This window comes from Cygnus olor, chromosome 16 (genome assembly GCF_009769625.2).
Source record: "Cygnus olor isolate bCygOlo1 chromosome 16, bCygOlo1.pri.v2, whole genome shotgun sequence".
NCBI lineage: Eukaryota > Metazoa > Chordata > Aves > Anseriformes > Anatidae > Cygnus > Cygnus olor.
Window position 1 is genome coordinate 6,261,285 of NC_049184.1, and position 19,671 is coordinate 6,280,955.

Here is a 19,671-nt window from a genome sequence, read left to right on the forward strand (position 1 = left end):
TTTGGTAACACATCAAGTCTCCATATCTGCTCTCAGATGAAGTTGTTGGGCTCTTCCATTTGTGAGCTTAAAGCCATTTTCATTTCAGAATGGACTTAGGAAAAGGCCAGCTAGGCTGGTGCTGAAGTACAAGTTGAGTACAATAGGAAAAATGTAGCAGAAATGATGTTAAGTGTAAAATATTTAATCTTGTCTGAATATCATTGGAGCAGCTCAACACAGACCCAAAGGAAACACTGATACAGAAAAAAAAAAAAAAAAGAAAAAAGGAAAGAAAGAAACAGGGGAGAAAAACAATCCCAGTTTTCTGTACAATTAGAATTAGGAACTGAAATGTGGCCAGCATAGAAACATGCACTTTTGCTGGACTTTGGTCCAGAAAATATTAAAAAAAAAATAAAAATAGAACAAGTAGAGCTGGGCAATAAACACATCGAGAGCACTATTATCCTGGTGGATTCTAGGTAGCCATGGTGAGTCTGCAACTGCATGGTTTTTGGCTGGAGGTTTAATGAAGAAGGCTGAAGGTCTGCCAAACTGTGATGAACGAGAGTTGTGCAGCTCCTGGGGCTTGCTGAGCGAGGGGAAGCGTCAGCGGAGGTCTGCAGGCTGGCTGTGGTGGGTGGGTGGGGATTCATTGAGGACCTGCTGCTCCATCCATCAGCAGCAAGGGACACCTCACCAGTGTGCCAACATCTTCTTGGAGAGCACCGGAGTTATGGCTGTTTGTGTAGGCTGGAGGACACCGCACAATTGCTCCTCGGTTGCACTTAGCTATTTTATGGCGAGGCAATGAGGTAGTGCTGGGATTTTGAGGAATACCAGGTGTGCCTCTGAGAAACTGATTTCCATTCTGGGAAAGAAAGCCTCCTGCGCTCAGGCCCCCAGCAGGCTGGCTGGGTGGGCGCCGGCCGGCCACCTTATGCACAGGAGGGCGAGGGTGCTCACCCAACTGATCAAATGAAGCCAAATGCCACCGCCAGGTCAAGTGAATGTGGCCTGTGTTCATCAGCACTGCAAGTGATGGAAGCTCCCTGGCCTGAACAAGCAAAATGCCTTTCAGAATTCATTCCAACCCCAAAGAGAGAATCCCACGATGAAAACATTGTCTCACTGACAAAGCACGCTTCCCTGGAAGCCACCTCTGCAGATGAGACACGGGAGGTTTACAGATGCTGAATTTTGGCTCTTTGAGGTGTGGGGTATGAGGGTCACAGAGGTGTGAGCACGCTGCTCTTGCTTCTGCTGGAGCTATTCTGTAGCCAAGCCTAAATGCAGAGACCACCATTTTGGTATTTTCTTCCAGCTTCAGATGAATAAACTTTATTTTTAAAGCAAGAAGTGCCAGATATATTTTCAGACATACCTGCTCGGTTGCCACCATGCCTCACCCTCTTGCCACCTCAGCTCTGCTAATCAGCGGGCAGTAAGCACACTGTTTACTTTGTCTGCCCTCCTGTGTTTTAAGCCTGTGTATAATTGCTGAGAAACCCTCTCTACCTAAGAGTCAGAGGAGACTCTTTCTTTGTGTTTCTTTTCACTCAGAAGGGGCTGAAGCAGCAATCTTGACTTAAAGGCTGACTCTGATTGGAAAATAAACAACTATAAAGTACAATAAATCCCATTGAAGAGTCCAGTCAAAACATCCCAATGAACAGCTAATGCTCTACTAACCAAATCCAGATGTCACTGCCTTGTCTGGCACTAATTGGTTGACTGGAGAGTAAGTAACTGTGTAACCTGAAGGAAATCTCTTCTTCTTGCACTTGGGATGAGTTGCTAAGGCAGAAAATGGTTTGGCTTTGTTGCGTTTCTTAATTTCCTAACCACAGAGGAGTCACAGGCACCTGCGCTCATCAGGAACTCTGCTGACATCCTCCCGGTGGCAGGACACGGTCCTATTTTAAACACCTCAGAAAAAGTTTCTCCAGAACATGAAGCCGCCTCCAACATCTGATGTTCCTTCATTCCCAAACATTGCAGGGTTTATTTGTTTAACTAAAGGACATGCCCAACCAGACTGCGGTGAGGTTCTTAGATAAAGGTAGCTGCAAATTCCAGCTGGATGCTTTTGAAACACCAAAGAAAACACCAAGGAGAGCAACTGCCTTCAGATATAATTAAAAAATAAAATAAAATCAGAAGACTGGAGATGAGTTTGGAAATAGAAAGTTGATTTTTAAAATAAGATTTTTCCCATGCACCTGAATTCCTATAGCTTCGGAATTCCATGTCTGCCTGCACAACTCTGCATTGGCAGATGACACACAAAGTGACTAACCAGGATTTTCCAATGACTTTTTTTTTTGGCATATTTGACACAATCATGTTTTAGAAATAATTTTATGCAATAGCACAAAGCACCGTGTGCCTGGAAGGACCTTCTCTGTTTTACCAGACTACTTCCCAGTGCCATGATTCTGCACACCTTTACTTACATTGTTTTCCTTCAAGTAAAGATGTCTCATTGGCTTCAGTAACTTCCATGACATTGAGAATTGCTATTCATAATTCATTCAGTCCCATGCTGAGCTCATAAAAAGAGGTTCTGTGACATTCCTAAAAGTTAATAAGATTCTGTTAAAAAACAAAACAAAACAAAACTGTTCATATTCCATATCATTTTAATTACTGTCAAAAATATCTTTAATTTTATCAAATAATTTACTGAAATAAACTTTAATACATAGTTCTCTTGATATCACTGCCATGTTGTTTGCATTTTATAAGAGCATTTTAGAAGTATGTAAATTTGCACACCAAAATCTAACATTGAGCTTCTGCTTACTTACATATAAACGATTTTTTAATGCTTGCTGAAAATAGGAGCCTATAACCTGAGCCTCGAGCAGCAAAGCCATTTTTTCAGTGGAGCACTGTACAGTGTAGCTTCTGTCCAGACACATCCAGCCGTATCTTTCACTCATGAACTGCAAGTGGATAACACAGGATTTGAAATACAGTAGACGGTTGTGCAAAGCATGAACAATGAAAATTACATCCAGCCTTTAATCCAGGGGATTCTGGCCTGAGCTCAGCCTCCATGGATATACATATCCATTCTGCATTTAGTTCCACATATTCCAAAACTGGATGTTCCCCCAGAAGAGTCTCATGGGAGCAGAAGGGGGATTAAGCAGCTTTCTGTCGATGTTTTGTTATTAGTATTATACATGTAATATGCACTCACACATACAACTGTGCTGCACAGTCTTCGACAAAGAAACTCATTTCTTCCAAGATACCAGAAAGTTTCACATTTCAGGTACTGTCTTTGTTTTGTTCTTGGTCTTGGGAGAGAAATGATAGAAAAGAAGTGGGAAGTTATTCATGCACTGTACGTTTGCAATCAGAAAAATTTTGATGTCTTCCTCCTTCAAGTCTAAATGGAGGAGCATGTCCTGCCAATAGGACTCTAAAGGCAAAACGAGCTCTTTCAGCAAACTTCTCATTCCAAGCTTTTAAAACTGCCAGAAGTTGATTTGGCTTTAGCAGTGGTGATACCGTGGAGGATTTCTCTCCTGTAGATGTTGGCTAGATATCAACAAAAATAAACCCACCATCTTGCTGGTACAATCTGGCTCCTGTCAGCACCTTCACAAGAAGGCCCAGAACGAAGCATGGGTCCTCCAAGGACCATCACTTCTACCTGTTCTTTTCTTCTCAGCTCCCTGAAGGTCTCACTCTGGTATCTCTCACCAGCAGGAATTAGATGCATGGCTTGAACACCACCAGGAATGTTTTAGAACATGTGATGCATGAAAGTACCAAATTTAAACAGACAAACATTGAACCGCTCACCATAGTGGAAGAGAATTAAATTTTCTGTTCAATTTTATTTCAAAAGTTTCCTAAAAAGAAACTGTGGGATGTCAGGAAGAAAACACCTATAAGAGTTAAATTTCTGTTTCTATCAAGATGAAATAATTTGATAGTATGGATAAATTTTGAAACAGGTTTTTAATAGCAGTGCAGAGCATCAATTCGTACTGGTACTTAGCATTAAATATCTCTTTTTATGTCTAACCACTTTAGAGCACTGAAACACATCTTTAAAAAAGAGCCTTTGAATTTGGCAGCACAGTTGACGGCTAAAAGAAACTGTTAACATTCAGCTGAGTGGCATGTGGAAGAAACCCAGCAAAGTAAACTCAAGGGTTAATGAAAGTAAATGAGATAATCCTCATTGATCCCCCATAATCCCCACGGTCTGAGCACAACTGTCAATCACGGGGAGAGACTTTTTTCAAAGCTATCCCTCTGTGAATAGGTCATTCCAAGCTGAACATACTTTATATACACACATATATTCAAACATACACACACACACTGAACATATAACAAAAATCTTAGCGGGGAAAATTCCAAAATGAAGGGGAAAATAAAGCATAGCTAAAAAATATGGTGTGTAAATTTTAAAAAATATAAAGTTTCTTTTAGCAGTTGAATTATATTTGAGCCGTCTGCTCATACTACCTCACTGCTTCCCACGTAAGCTGGTAGCAAGTAATGAATCTGTTGGACCCTTCCCCCCAAAAAGCCGAGAAACTGTTCCCATAAAATTAAAACGTACTGTTTAACAGGTCAACCTAAGCAAAATACAGTCTGGAACATAAAAGAAATTGTTTCAATCCTTCTCAGAGAACTACTGACATAAGAAATGCATTAAATCAAGTGATGGCATGTCGGAGGTTACAGGGCTGCTGCAGCGTTCCTGTAGGCATCTGGACACCAAGGCAGAGGGAGAAAGGGATGTTCAGTGCCTCTGCAGAGCCTGAGCTCTACATCTATCTCTTCCAAGAACTGCACTGGGCTTGAAGGCAGTCTGAGGCATCAGTCTTTTTCTTTTAACTCATTTCACTTTGGTCCTTGGCTGCATGAGCATTGCTGTGTGCTACTTGCACCGGCACAGCCAGAGAGGGAGCTGACAGAGTCAGGGCAGGAGCTGGCTCGGGGAGGTGACAAGATGTGGAGGCATCTGGGTTCAGCTTTACAGAAGGGCTTCAGCTCTACAGCCCAGGCTTTGCCACAAAGGCTCAGTTCTAAACGTACACCTGATTTTGTGAGAAATGTATTCAAGATGTTTGGTGGGTAGAGATGCTGTTCTGTACAATAATTATAATTACCTACTTCCTCTGTGAAATTTCCATATAGTACTCTGCTTCTGGAGTTCTTGATATTATAGCAATCACCTACAGAGAAAGTCTATAGGGTTCAAGAGAAAAACAATCTTTCTACAGAGAGTTCAAACCTGCCTGTAATAATGTTATTACATTCTGCAGAGGAAAAGGAAATTGTCTGTCAAAGGTTTAGGATAGAAATGCTTCACACCACCCAAAGGTAACTCTTGACAACCCAGTGCAAGAGCCACTTTCCACCAGTAAATATTCAGAGCAAACTTTGCTGCCTAAGCCATCTCTTCTAACCTGAGGCTGAGCTGGAAATAAATGCCCCACTATCAGGTTTAAAGAAAAACCAGCTTGGTAGCCATTTGGCCTGCAGCCAGGATTACAGTGTTAACTTCACGTCTGTCAACCTGTCACTTAAACATTTACCAAACTACTGACCACTTCTATTAAAAGACCATTAAACCAGGATTAAGCTTTTCCAGGGTTAAGCTGATGTAAAAATGCAAGGAATGTCACACCAAGGGTGGCTCATTTTATTTGTACTGTAAACAGGCAGAAGATGGAGGATAAAATGGTACGTGTTTATTAAATATGGGAATATATCCCTTTTTCGCATTTTTCCTTCTTTCAGCTTCCTAAACCTAGATCCCATTACCCAGTGCCCTGAAAGCTGCAGAGCATCACAAAGCAAACACAGAAGCCTCCAACTGCCTTAAACTCAGCCCCGGCTGCTTTACAACAGGTCAGCGCCGCTCTGCCTGGACAAGGGGTGCAGTACAGAGTGCGGCCATAGTGCGGGGTAATAGCCGTGGTTATAAGCACAGCCTTTGGTTCGTGTGTTGTGTCCTAACCAGGGACCAACTGTTAAAAAAGGACGCTCTCATCAGAAGGGAGAGCCTATTCTCAGCAGGCTGTGAGTTCTTTTTGAAGCAATGTTTGCAATTGCAGAGGGGAGGTGTATGCCCAGACAGGGTGCTGCTGCTCCTTTCAAATTGCTTTATCTCAAAACAAGTCCTACAGGAAAAGGCACAGAACTCTACAAATCATCGTCTCATCAGCTAGAAGAGTCTTACATCTGAAAATGCTCAAAAGGAGATAAAACTGACCCATAAACGAAGAGTACTGTCTCAGTTTTACCTTCTTAAGTTCCCAGTGACTCGGCGATGTATCACCTAGGCACAGGACCTGGAGGCCAGCCCTGCAGGCAGCCTGTAGGCACGCTGAGGACAGACCATCCATCTGTCTCCAGCCTCTGGGCTCACTTGATGCTGTTCAACACTCTCATAGGCTGGGTTTCTCCACCCAGGCCAACACACACACATGCATGTAGGATTAGAAAGCAGCTTTTGGACTGTGCAAATCTAATGGACGTGTAGGTGATGCTTTCCTGAGGAACACACAGACTCCTAAGAGCTATCCACAGATAATATCTGAGCTAAACAACCAGTTCTACAGATAGCTATAAACTGAAAACCTTAACAAGAAGAATTAAGAAGCTGATACGAATCCTAGTTATCCTTGCTAATATTGAGTGAGATACCTCCCCTTTCACCTAGACCTTCCCCCTCCTCTGTTCGCTATATGAAATATAATTTTACTTTCAGGAAGTATCTATGACACTTCCATCTGAAGCAGGGCTTCCAGTATTTACAGGTATCAAAGAACTGGTCTTAATTTCATCTGATACTTTAAAAAGCCTTTTATTCTGAAATAAATTATTGAAATGTGGTATTGGCAAAATGGGTTGCTCCAGTAATGGATTTACTGTGATGGTGCAATCAATTTCAGAGATTGGATTTCAGGATAGAAACTATTCATCACTCTCCATGTCAACGCAAGGTTTACCTTCACACTGCGGTCATCCACCATAACTTACAGATACCAAGGGCAGAGGAGGATCTATGGCAGGAAAACTCTTTCTAGGGCTTTTTTTTTTTTTTCCCTGTTGTGGCTGAGGTCAGAGCCTCAGGAGCTTGCAGTTACAGCAGCTCTACAGCATCAGGCTGCCATCCAGGGTATGAGAGGACTCATCCCTGTGCAACAGCAGGAATGCTTAAATATCCTATTTACCTGCTCTCTCATCATTCAAATGCAGGCTTTGATCTATGTGTTTTTCCCCCTTTTCTGCCATATTTCAGGATCACAGAGCCCTTCAATAGATAAAGCCATCAGGACTGCAATAGTTTTAATAGGAATAATGGGGAGGGACCTTGGAGCAGTACAACTTCTCGTCCTGTGGTGTAAAGCACCCAGGACAAGACTGATGCTCATGTGGGAAGGAGAGGAAGGAGTGCTGTTATCTGTCCTTCCTTGCCCTGCACTGCCCGCTCCCTTTCAGTAAGTGCATTTCACCAGCTGGAGACCCCAACAACTGCAGGTACGCCTGCCATGCTGGAGCTACAACCATCCTGGACCTCTGCAGCAAAGGGAGATGCTGAGAACAGGAGCACTTCTGTCCTGGAGACTGCCAACAGAGACGAGCTTTTGCTCCATTTACTTTTGCTCCACAGAGGCCCATGTGCCTCTATTAGCATATATACATATTCACAGCCTCATTAGTCCTTCTTTTTCCTTGTTGCCTGCCTGGTAGAGCCCCTCCAGTCCTGCCAGTGCCACAGTCCGTGGATCCTCCATGAACCACCACAAAACATCTCATCTGCGGTGTCCTCAACTACCAGTGGCAGCAACAAACTGCACATCTAAGCCTTGTGACATGAAAAACATGTAAGCTATTTTTCCATCTTCGTCTCTAATGAATCTTGTTCTTAGTTCCTAGAAAGCAAAGTCAGCTCCATAAATCAAGAAGGCTGTCGTTTTGGTGTTTTACATTAACACCTTCATGCTTTGCTGTGACCTCCTGGACTGGGGTGAACTATTCTGCTGTGCTGGGAAATGGCAGCTCCGGAGCCAAATTTAGCACCTAGAAAATTTCCCTTGGCTCTTAGGTGCCATAATTTTAAACCTGACTCCCTGCTTAAAGACAAAGTCATGTCTACATTTGATTTCAGGTGTTACATACAATAATTTAAGAAGCTAAATGGGGATCTGGCAAGTCTCTGACTTATGGAGGGGGTTGGAAAATAACATTTGGAGCCAAAAGTGCAGCTTTCTTGGCTATGGTCTGTACTCTGTCTAGCAGACTCAGCTCTGCATTTATTCTTTCACTGACTTACTCAAGTGCTACAAATGATGAAGTCTTGCTCAGCTTCAGAATCACCATCAATAACTACAGCTGGACCAGAATACTTAGTGAGGGGTGAAAAATGGGGCTTGTGATAGCTATTTATTGTGCCTGTTAGGACAGCTAAAAGTAACTGAAAGGTCTCTGGAGTTTTAGAGCTCTCTTCTCACTCCGCTCCACTCTACTGATTCCACTCCTTCTTCTGCTCTGTTTTTTCATATGAAATATGGCCTATCCTGGAAATTTATTTTACAAAAGTCAAAACTCTGAAAAAGCTCACAAAAGGCACTTTGCAATGGTTCAACCAGAGTGAGCCACAGCAAGAAAATTAATGATGATGCCACCGCATTGCCTGCAAAGGAAGGGCTCCTGGAAGGGCAGGGTGTCCCAGAGGTGGCTAACTCTAACTTTGGCCCCAGCAAGTGGTTGCTTAAGGTTCCTCTTAATGCTGCATTTTGAATGTTTTTGTATTTTTCCATTTATGAATATCCAGCCCTCAGCTCTCTGGCACCTGGACTCATTTGTTCGTTCCACTTCTGCCAGCAAGTCCTGCTCCAAACTGCTCCAGTGCCTCCAAACCTGTGGCACTTCATCATCGGCCTGACGACCCTTTTGCCCAAGCTACCCCTGCAGCTGACAACAAGATCCTGTCACAGTTCTTTCCGGCCATCCCAAATAAAGCCTGCGCTTTATTGTCAGACCTGCCTTCAGCCACAGTAAGCCTATAATAAAAGAAACTCAGTTCTCGTCTCCTTAGTCCCTGTTCAGAGCTCTTGATTTTGCTCAGGGACAAGATTAGGCTGCTGTATCTGTGTCAGAGTCTCAGTATTTTCCACTAGTGGTAACCACACTTGAAACACTAAGAGCTCTTGGAGTGCTTCACCTTCTGCAGTCCAGGGCTGACCAGAGTAGATCTACACAACTTATTGGTCACCGATGTTTGTACCTCTGCTTTAGAAGTGTTCTTGGGATGGGAGGTGCTGGAAAGGGTCAGGAGGAAGAGGCAACACTGGAGGGAGAATGAAACTATAGCATAAATGAGATTTTTACTCAGAATTCCCAAGCTTCAATTTTTTTTATATTATTTTTTTCAGAACAGCAGTAATTCCAGTGGTGAATGAAGAAAGAATTTCTTTTTTAAAGATCCAGCACTTTCACTGCTCAGATAAGATGTAATGACTCCAAGTTCTCTAAATCATAAAAAAACTCTTCCCAAATCTAACCATCAAGCCATAAAACTGTTCATGACACTGTTCTGAGTTTCTTAACTTAGAAATATCGATGAGCAGAAAATAAATTAAACCCCTAAAACTCTTGCAACCTTCTCAATCAACTATAAAAAAGGGGGGGGGGGGGGGGGGGAACCATAGATATATCCACATTCACCAGTAACCTGTAGAAATCATAATTAGTGTCAGCTGGAGTACAAGATGCTATGAATTTATCAGTGCTATGATATACACATATCTAAGCAGAATCAAGCACTACTCAAGGAAGATTAAGATCCATGAATCTAAGTTTACTATCTGCCTCTGGTACAGTGCCACAAATGCATTCCTTGGGGTCTCACAGGCCCCATACCTGGTTCACCAACAAAGAGATGAGATCTCAGACCTCTGATCTTCCCACAACGAGACAGCAGTGCCTCCTGCTGTACTCCAGGCAGCATTTATTCCTGCACTTCCAGCTTCCTTTGTCTGATTTCAATTAGAAATAAAGCTATGGTTAGCAAGCTGAGAATTTAAGTGATTAATGGAAGATGTGTAATTGGCCTTAACATCTCTGGAAGCAAACGCCTGTGTCACAGAAATACACTCTGCACAGTCCAGCATGGGACAACAGGGGAGTTGTGCAGTCTGCGAGGGAGCCAGAAATACCCAAGAGACGTTCTGTTCATAAACCAGCTCTTAATGCATTTCTGAGTGTGCGTAAGTGTCGCAGCACATCAGGGATGGTCTGCAGCACCCACAGGGTTTCAACCTCCTCAGACTTGCTCTCCTCCTCTTGCTTTAACTTATTTCAGTATTAATCTGCAGGAAGCCCTGCTGCAACACTGCGACCTTCTGCTGAACAGACTTTCACTTGTGCTGACCCATGACAAACTATCACAGTTGGGGAATGCTGACTGTATCATAGCCTGCATGAATGCCAAGACTGGCTTAATCCAAAAACATCAGAAAAAGGAACTTGGGGTCAATCTTACTTAAGGAATGTGCCAAGCTTCCTGGAGGTCACAGCGAGAAAAAAAAGCCCAATGTTTCACCTCTGAAACGGAGAGACAGAGAGGTTTTAAATCCCTTCAAGTCATCAGCCTGCAAAGCAGGTAGACTAGCAAAATAAAAGAGGGGCTTGTCTCTGCCCTGGGCTGTAACTGGGAGCCTTTCACTGAGCAGGCTCTTCCTCCCCCTCGGGGTGGGTTTCTGCATATCAGATAGAAAATCTCTTTGAAAAACAGCAAGTCAAATCTTTCAAAACAATCATTATGATAACAACGAAGAATAATAATGTTAAAGACTACTCTGCCACCACGACTTCCACCCAAAAAGTTTCTCAAGGCTTTGCAGAGTCTATTTATCAAACCTCGGTGTAGGGCGGCTGGCTCTGGGGAAGAATGTCAACAACAGCCTCCACAGTGGGCTGTGGTCACTTCTCCCTGCCATAAAAAGCACCTCGCCATCAGACCTTTCCAGCAGAAGCACGAGGTCCTGCGCTGCTTGCGGGGCACGACAGGCACAGAGCGCCCACCACCCTCCGCAATAACCTGCCCCCAGTACCCCACGTTAGTTCAGGTGATGGCACTGCTGAGATGTGCGTCTGCCTGTCCCGCCCTCACACCTTTTGAATCAATCTTCTTTGCCTGACTTCCAGGCCTTGGGGCGATGTAATATGTGCAAGGTAGCTTGAGGCCTTTGGCTCAAAAGGTGCCATGGGTGCAAAGGACAATCCCAGGCAAGTTTTAAGCAATCAGTGAATTTCATAGCATGTCTGGGAGACTTCTGTGTTTTATATTTGGAGAAACTGAGGCAGGAGATGGTGACATAGCTTCTAAAGATTTTATCTGTAGTTATCTAGTTATCTAAACTCAGTTATCTAAACTTAGTTATCTAAAGCTTTTCAAATGACCATCAGATAAAACTCTCTTCTAGTTATTTGCCATTAAGGATCAAAGAATATCCCAGTATTCAGTTAACAGAAGGCAGAAAAGGGCTTACACCTGAAACCAGTTTCACTGAGGAACAGGGTTCCCAAATAACCTTCATGCAAGTTCAGTGACAGGGTGAGAGGGCTTGGTGGACCTGGAAGCTGTGACACCTGCCTTGCCAGGACCACGTGCCACCACTACACTCCTGCCAGCCTGGTTCTGGAGCCTTGTGCCCACTCCAGCTCAGCTGCAGTAATCCCCTGTCACCAGGATGGCCAGGCAAAATGTAGTCTGCAAGCTGTAATGCCAACATCACTGCAGTGATGAGCCCTGGGAAGGAGTGCCAGGATGAATGTTAGTTCTTCTGTAACTAGAATTTGCAGAAGTGGTAGGTAAAGGCTTACCTGGGCTGTGGTGCAAAGCCTTGTGAGGATGGTCTGAGCTGAGGAGAAGGGCAAAAAATACAAGAAGAGACTGGTTTGGAAGCAAGAAGGTAGCTGTGGACACTTGTAGACTTGCTCCAGATTTATTCTGGGGTAAATGAGAGGAAAAAAAAATTGGTCTTGTGCATGTACAGCCAAATGTGAATGTTTGCAAAGCCTGAGTAACGGGGGTAGTACTTCTCCTCACCTCTATCCCTCCTCTTTAACCATTTCAGACTTCTTTTCTTCCTCATCCCAGATGAAAAGCCTGATCCATCAGTTGGACAGACAATCCACAGGATTTCAGATCTCTCTGAAACTCTCCTCAGAAACACCTTTCCTTAGAAAATTTTCTGCTCACTCTGCAAAACAAAAACCATCAGCTTCTAAGCATGTATGCAGGCTAAGCCAAACATATAAATCTTTGGAAATTTAAAATTCACATCATAAAACTGGGGGATTTCAGGAGCTGTTTGTAGCACTGTTACTGAATTCTTAGAAGTGAGCAAATGCTGCACTTGGGCAGTCATGCAAAATATTAATTTCCATTGTTAAGACAGTTTTCTTAAGCTTCATTGACTGTCTTGTTTCCAAAATTGTTGTTGAGAGTAAGTAAAAGTAACCAGAAAAGTAATTCATCTGACATCAATAAGAATGCGAGCGTCTGTTCTCCTTTCTGAAACGAAATGGTTGATGCTCGTTGTCATCCAGGGGAAGGAAGATGTGACCCATCGCATCTAGCCACATTCTTATCATAGATAGTTTGTACGCAGTAGCAAGAAATGCTTGGAGGGAAAGATTCCTCAAAGAACATTTGAAGAAAAGGAATTTTAAATTCATTCAGGGAGAGACTGGGAAGAAAATATAATGCTAAAGATTGAGCTCTTCAGAGATTAAGGAGACCGTGTTTCTGTGCAAAGCACCTAGCACCAAGTTCAGTCAGTTTACCAGTGAACAACACTCAAAAGTAATGGAATTAATGAGCATCCATCAGGCTGCTGCAAGACAGTTCAAGAATATGATTTGGAATACATTATTTTTTGTCAATTTTGTGATCTGCTTTATCTGTTCCATCATATTTTTGCTTAATTGTTTTTTACTTGCTTATCTATTGAAATTAAGCATCCCAGCTTCATTTCCCAGGCCTCCAGTTAAAGGGACTTACCAGGTTTATGAGTAGGTTCCTAAATTTTGAACAGGAGTTAAAACAGGTTCAGGTACGATTACAAAACTTCTTTTTTATATATATATCTGACAGCCCTTTGGGGGCTACAAGTCTCCTAGAGCCTCCCCACCTTAGCAGAGCAGCAGCATCCATGCTTACCTGAACAGGCTCTGCCAGAAAGCCAACAGCTCCTACTTTCTATCATCTCTCACTTTTTTTTTTAGGTGAAATAGCTTGGTTTTGACTTTCTCTGCAGAAAATGCTTTTTCTAAGTCTTTTGTCTTTTTTTTTTCATGTTTATTCTCAACTTTGTGCCAGGATCTAATGAGACTGAACCGAAGCTGACACAGTCAGTCTCAGACAGAATTATCTCTTCTCACAGTGCACGTAAGTGCTTTTTGGACCAGTTTCCTTTCTCTCAGGCAATTATAGGTGATTTTAAAGAGACAGATGTTGTCAGATTTCTCCTTTGTCTGACAGGCTTTTTTTTTTCCTTGGCTTTCTCTTTTCTGAGTAATAAAAAGTTGGCATTTCTGGGTGACTTCCCAAATTTCTGACCACTCACCACAGGGTTGCATTCCAGCACAAAATCCCAGCCATTTCCTGTTTTTCTGTCACAACTAGCAAACAAACGCCCCCAAAAGATCAGCATTTCTAGGGAAGAGTTGTGGATAGTCTGCTGGCAAATGACTGCAGTTAAGTAGGAGCTTATATTTATGAACTCTCTTCTCATGATAAAAGACAAAGGTATTTTTCCCGTTTACTCTTCACTTAAGAACCACATCTAGTTGAGCACTTTATTTCAATCTGATTGCCAGAAATACCCTTGGAAGGATAAAATTATCCGTTACAGTCCTTACGAACAGCCTGGTAATTAGAAGCAATTAAGATGCCCATTAGCCTTTCACAGCTCTCACCCAGCTGCTTGCTCCAGCCTCCTGACCATCCCAGAGGCCCTTCACAGCGGACGCCCTCCAGTTTATCAGTGTCTTGAAATGGGGAGCCCAGAACCAGCATTTCTCTTCAGGAGGCATGGAGCAGAGGAAAATAACCATTTTCTCCAACCTCCTGGCTGCCCTTTTATTAATGCAGCCCCATGTGCCTTTGTCACCTCTGCGTTCATCTTTCCTTCCTTCACCTTGCTTTCCCTGTGAATAAATGAACAGATTCTTTCAACTGAAAAGATTTTTTATGTCCTCTTTATCTTTGCACTACGCAAATAAAGAAATAAATACATTAAGTGTTATTGGTTTTGCAGTAACCCTACAGCTTTCGCAAAACTTTAGTCTTAATTTAGCCTACTTTGCAGACGCACTTTGGTTCTAGGAAAGCCTGAAGGAATTGAAATGGGGCCCAAAATTGAGGGCTCGAGCAAATGTTAGACAGCTGCATGCGTCCTTCCAAAGTAAAATAGATACTGAATGTAGCTGCTTGGAAATGAGAATTTTCTGCTTCTGCTATGCTTGTCATATTGGAAGTTCTTGTTTTATTTATCAGTTTGGATGCACCTGACCTTGTCTGTTCCATCTTGAAAACCTCCTTGTGCAGGGAGAGCAGCTGGGCAACTGTCCCACTCACAGTCCCAAGCAAAGCAAACAAATAACCCAACAGGTTTGTAGATACGCTTGTTTCAGACCTTGTTTAAGCAAAAAGAGGGGGCAAAGAACTGTGAGATTCACTAACCTTCACCAGCACAGGCAGAGATGAACCACAGATGCAGAAGAAAGTCCCCCTGGGGTGCTCAGCTCACAGTTGCTGCTGTCCTGAGGCTCTCTCTGACCTGACCGCTGTCTCCTCCCAGCCGCCCTTTCTGATGTCCTTACCTAGCCAAGATGGAGCAATAAACTCATCTAGGTAAAAAGCACCCTGTAGGAAAACAGAATAAAATGATACTCTTTCTACAAATTTTGTCCTAATGTTGAAAATGTCAAATGAAAACATAGTTCCCCTCCACAGCATGGAAAGATGTGAAGCACTTGCTCTCTTTTCCCTGCCCCAGCTTTCTGCAATTGTTCGTAGGGTGACCAGGGGCTCAGTGCAGGGCAGGTAGCACAGAACCCAAAGGAACCATGGCAGCACACCCTGGCTCTACCCCAGAGAGCCTCCTCACTGCTGCTCAGCATTAAGCAGAGGACTCTCTGTCCCTTCAATCTGCCTGCAGTGATTTAGATGGTGTCTCAATTCTTTTTAAATGGGAAGAAACAAAAAAGCCCCTTGGATCCAAACCCACCTGAGCTGCTGAGCAGTGCTGACCTGGCTTCTCTTGCTCCTGCTCTCCAGGCTGGTGATGCCAACTGAGCTACACCACTTCAGGCCCTTGTCTTGTACACTGCCTTCCAAATACACTTGACAGTGACAAATTAAAGGGATGTGAATTCCTCTGAAGGATAAGGGGTGGGTGCCCTGGGCAGGGATGGAAGTTGGCTGAAGGCAGCCCATGGTGCTGGCATCAGCACCTGGACCCCCTGTCCTGCTCAGAGGGAGACCTAGCTCAACTCAAAGCCTCTGGCCTCATAAGGATTGAAAATTGAGACTGGATGCAGTCTTGTCCCCTGGAGCAGGGTGGTGGCTCCCAGGGGCTCCTGAGGGACCCAGCAGTCACCCCATCTTTGTCCCTCCAGAGCTCCAGGGAGTGAAGCCAGACCTCAGCCACAACCCCAGCCCTGCAGGCTCCAGGGGCCACGGCCATTAACCTCATTTCTGCCACCACTGGGGACAGCATCACCGGGGTCAACTCTCAGCTGCCCTGCAGTGTCAGCAGTCTTACACCAGGGAAATGCCTACAAAATGCCTTTAAACCAGCACAACAAAAGTCCACGGCCACTTTGGTATATGAAAATGGAAACGTTGAGGAAACGGAGATCAGACCTCTTGTGCTCAGAATCACAGTAAATAACTTCCCCATCTCCAGAATCATTTCTCACCTCCTCTGTCTTTAAATCATCAGTGTCTCAGTGGAAAAAACAGAAGGACTCAGTCCCTTAAAGCTCTTTCCTCTTTTTGCCTATCATTTAATTAAATTATCCTATAATGAAATCTTTCCCTAATGAGTCAGTGTTTAATAATTTATTAGACACTAAGCCCTGCTTGGAGTCTCATCAATTATGTATCACAGCACCAGGCACTTTCAAACTCTCTTTTTTCATTTCTCATTCACTTCATTAAAAGCCCCAGGCTTGCTACTTCTAGGTTTCAGCTCACTTGCCCAGACTTAGAGGTCAGCTCGCTGGTACCTGTTTTGCCCAGAACTCACCAACAGATGTCCGTGTGCTATGTGGTCTAAAATTGTGTGGCATCTGCATACATGTTTGTGTATATGTAGAAGGGCATGAGTACCTGTCTGTAAGCAAGAATGAGCATAAATCACACTGTTTTATTCAGATTGGCACATGGGTGTATACATATATTTGTTGATTTGTAAAATCTGTGTATGTGTAGGTGAGTTTCTGTTAGCACTCATGCATCTGCATCTATAAGGTTATATTTGCTTTACATCCATGCACGTTTATATCAGTACTGGCATTCCTGCCCACAGCAGTGTGCCAGCACACTCTTCTAAGTGCAGTAAATGAGCCTGTCTTTCCTCACTGCCTTTTTCTTTTTGTTTGTTTTGCTTGAAACAGTAGCACATATAGGAATTCCTGTAGGAATCAGTCAGGAAATATATACATCAGCTGTAAAGATAATGAATCTATTTAAGTGATCAAGAGAGGACTATGAAGTACACATTGCTGCAGTCCTGACCAGCACCCACAGAGTCATTTGGGGAATGGGAGCTGATTTTTCACTGTTTCCCATCCCAGCCACTATCAGCCCTCTGCCTCCTGTAGAGCACTAAGTTTTATTTAAAACACATTGCCTTATTTACATGGAGGTACTTTTGGAGTCAGCAGCTCTGTTGACTACTTGTCCTGGGAGAATTTTGTTGTAAAGACTTGTGTAAAGTGCACTGCTGTTAAAAACTAGTCTAGGGAACATTTCCCCCAAGGAACTGGTGATCTTGGAAGAGTTGTTCCAAAACTTCACCCATTCACTCCAGCTCATTTAGTCAAGTCTGGGTCAAATCTGCTCAGTTAGCACAGAAACACAATTAGTTTAATCTCCAGTTTGGGAGCAGAGGGTCAAGCTCAGTTGTTGCTAACTCACACGCTCTCCTCAGAAATCGTGGTGTTGGTGCTCAGGAGAGCTGCAGGGCTGGAGCAGCTGAAGCCTGTGGCTCCAGGTGCCTGCATGGGGAGCACACATCAGTGGGATGACGCTAGCAGCAGCAGAGCAGATCTGATGTTGATCTGATGCTGTGCTGTAAAGAGTTGTTTTCTTTTCCTGAGCACAACCATGCATATTCCATACCTGAATTTGGGCATGCTGAAGCACCACCAATTTATCACATCTTAAGGTCTCCTGTAACTTAGGGCAGGGATTCTCCAACTGGAGCAGGTCTGCTTTTTCAGTTTCAAAATTATGCTCTTTACATTAGCCAGTCTGGGGGAGGAAAAAAAATGTGATGCTGGCTTCCTTTCAAAAGAGTCAAATTCTGACTTTGTGCCACTTCCCAGCAAGTCCGAGAAAGAAATTGAGTCGCACAGGACAAGCACTGGGTCACTGCTTGTTCCTGGTGACCAGATTCAGACTGACCAGGAGGAACCTAGGCAGAAGGAATCATCTTACCTCCACTGAAGAGCCATCACAGCCGCAGCTGCTGCCTCCCTTGGATCCGGGCTGCTCCTGCCCCTGGTGACACAGTGTGGGGATGGCGCTGGTCTACTCTACTGCTCCTGCTGGCTGCCACCGATGCTTCCAAGGATGGGGAAATGACACTAACTCCCAAGCTCATGCATTTGCATTTTGAATACTTAACTAGACAGCTGTGCAAGGGAAAGATTTTTTTTGATCAATTTATACCCCAAAGCACAAAATTTTATTTTCCTTGTAATTATCTTATCAAGCAAGTCTAAAGGAGTTATTAGCTGTAACAATCCCATCAGGTCTTTCAAAAAACTGCTATGATTTTAGAGGGTCTTTTCTTACTTCAGATCGTTTCCTGCAAAGTAAACACTTCCCCAAAACCATAGTAAGAGACTCCATAACAGACACAATAACATACATTTTGCATTTTGCCAATCAAACGATGATTTAAAAAAAAAAAAAGCATGCAGCCCTCCAAAACAACCCTGTACTGGTGTTACTGGAACTCTTGCATTGCTCATCAATAAGTATTCTGTGTCAATAGGCCATTAACTATTAATCCCAGTGCTGGCCATTTGAGAACTTTACATCAACACTCTTGTTATTTTACACATTGCTTCTCATCTTATTAAGTGACTTGCACATATGGACAAAAGCACAGTCTCACAAATGAGCTTGCGTCAGTAATGCACGGGACACCACCTCCAATTAGGAAGGGAGAGAATTGCAAGAAAATGAATATGTCTGGGGCTATCGTGAGTATTTATTTACATTGAGAAGAAAGAGAATCCACTCCTGAAGAGCTTATTGCATTATCTAAACTGAACTTCCAACATATGCTCACTCTCAGCTGCATTCTAACTTCATTTTTTCATCCTCACAGCAAATTTGGTGTTAGTGAAAGATGCCAGGCTGACAAGCAGAGTTCACCACTCACAGCATAGGCTGCTGCCCAAGCAAGCTGCTCTCCAGGCTCAGCTCTCTGCTGCTACCTGACGCAGACAGATGATTTCCAGGGTGAGAACTGAGCTCGCCGATCCAGCTCTATAGTGCTGTTGAAGAGCATCTCCTCCAGCAATGCCTTCTCTAGAATAACAGACAACAAGGGGAGAGTTTAATAGTTTTGATTCTCATCCTTTTCTTCAACAGTATCTTGCAGCTAAAATCTATAAGGCAACATTTTATTTTAATGGTGAAAAATGGTTCATCAATAAACAGTGCTTTTGAAATGAACTCAAAATGCTGAACACTGTTTCTCCCAAAAAATTCTCTCCAAGCACTTAATTTATGATATTGAATCAAACCCTGACCTGTTGATTTTAAACTGGTTCTCCTGTAAGTCACCCTACAAATATTTAGATTCCCCAACTGGCCCTTCTCTTCCTTCCAACTAACTGTTGTGCAAATCCACAAAGCTACTGCAAGCAATTACTCAACTGGACAAACTAAGAAATACAATATCCTGTATCCAGCTACTAGAGATGTCCCTACAGTATTCCTCAGGCTGTTATGGAAGGTGACTGGCAAAGTTTTGAAAAGTCTTATTAGAGACATACATGGTGAGATTGAAGGGGAAAAATGCTCACTTTTTGGTTTAGCTCTAGCACAGAAGTAGAAGTGAGTGGGTAAGCAAAGAACAGAGATTCGCTGTGGGTGTCAGGAGCATGTGGCAATTCAGCAGCCAGACAATCACGCACACATACAGATATAATTGAATAATATTGAAGTGGCAATTGCTACTCTGTAATTGCATGGCTCTAATTCCTGGCATTTAGTTGGCTGGAATTCAGTAGGAATTGGTGTGTCTTCTATGGAAGAGAAATGATGACAGTGTAACAGCTGTGCTCTCCGGCAAACTGCGCAATGATATTAGGGTTTTACGGCTCTTTGGTTTGATTCCCAATAGCAACTACCCTGTTATCTGTGGTCAAGACAGGTTAGCACCT

The 19,671-nt window shown here is 43.3% G+C and overlaps 1 long non-coding RNA gene across 2 annotated transcripts; it reads right to left on the minus strand.

Annotated features, from left to right (window-relative positions):
* Positions 1 to 512: 512 nt before the first annotated feature.
* Positions 513 to 17,507, minus strand: LOC121079209. Of its 2 annotated transcripts, XR_005824937.1 has the most exons (7): positions 17,390 to 17,507; positions 14,723 to 14,862; positions 11,857 to 11,983; positions 3,191 to 3,290; positions 2,793 to 2,930; positions 2,439 to 2,559; positions 513 to 1,268 (listed from the first exon to the last, which is right to left on the minus strand). It is a non-coding gene; the product is annotated as an uncharacterized LOC121079209 (long non-coding RNA). The 2 variants fall into 2 exon arrangements; XR_005824938.1 differs by lacking the exons at positions 14,723 to 14,862; positions 17,390 to 17,507 and adding an exon at positions 12,083 to 12,226.
* Positions 17,508 to 19,671: the final 2,164 nt, after the last annotated feature.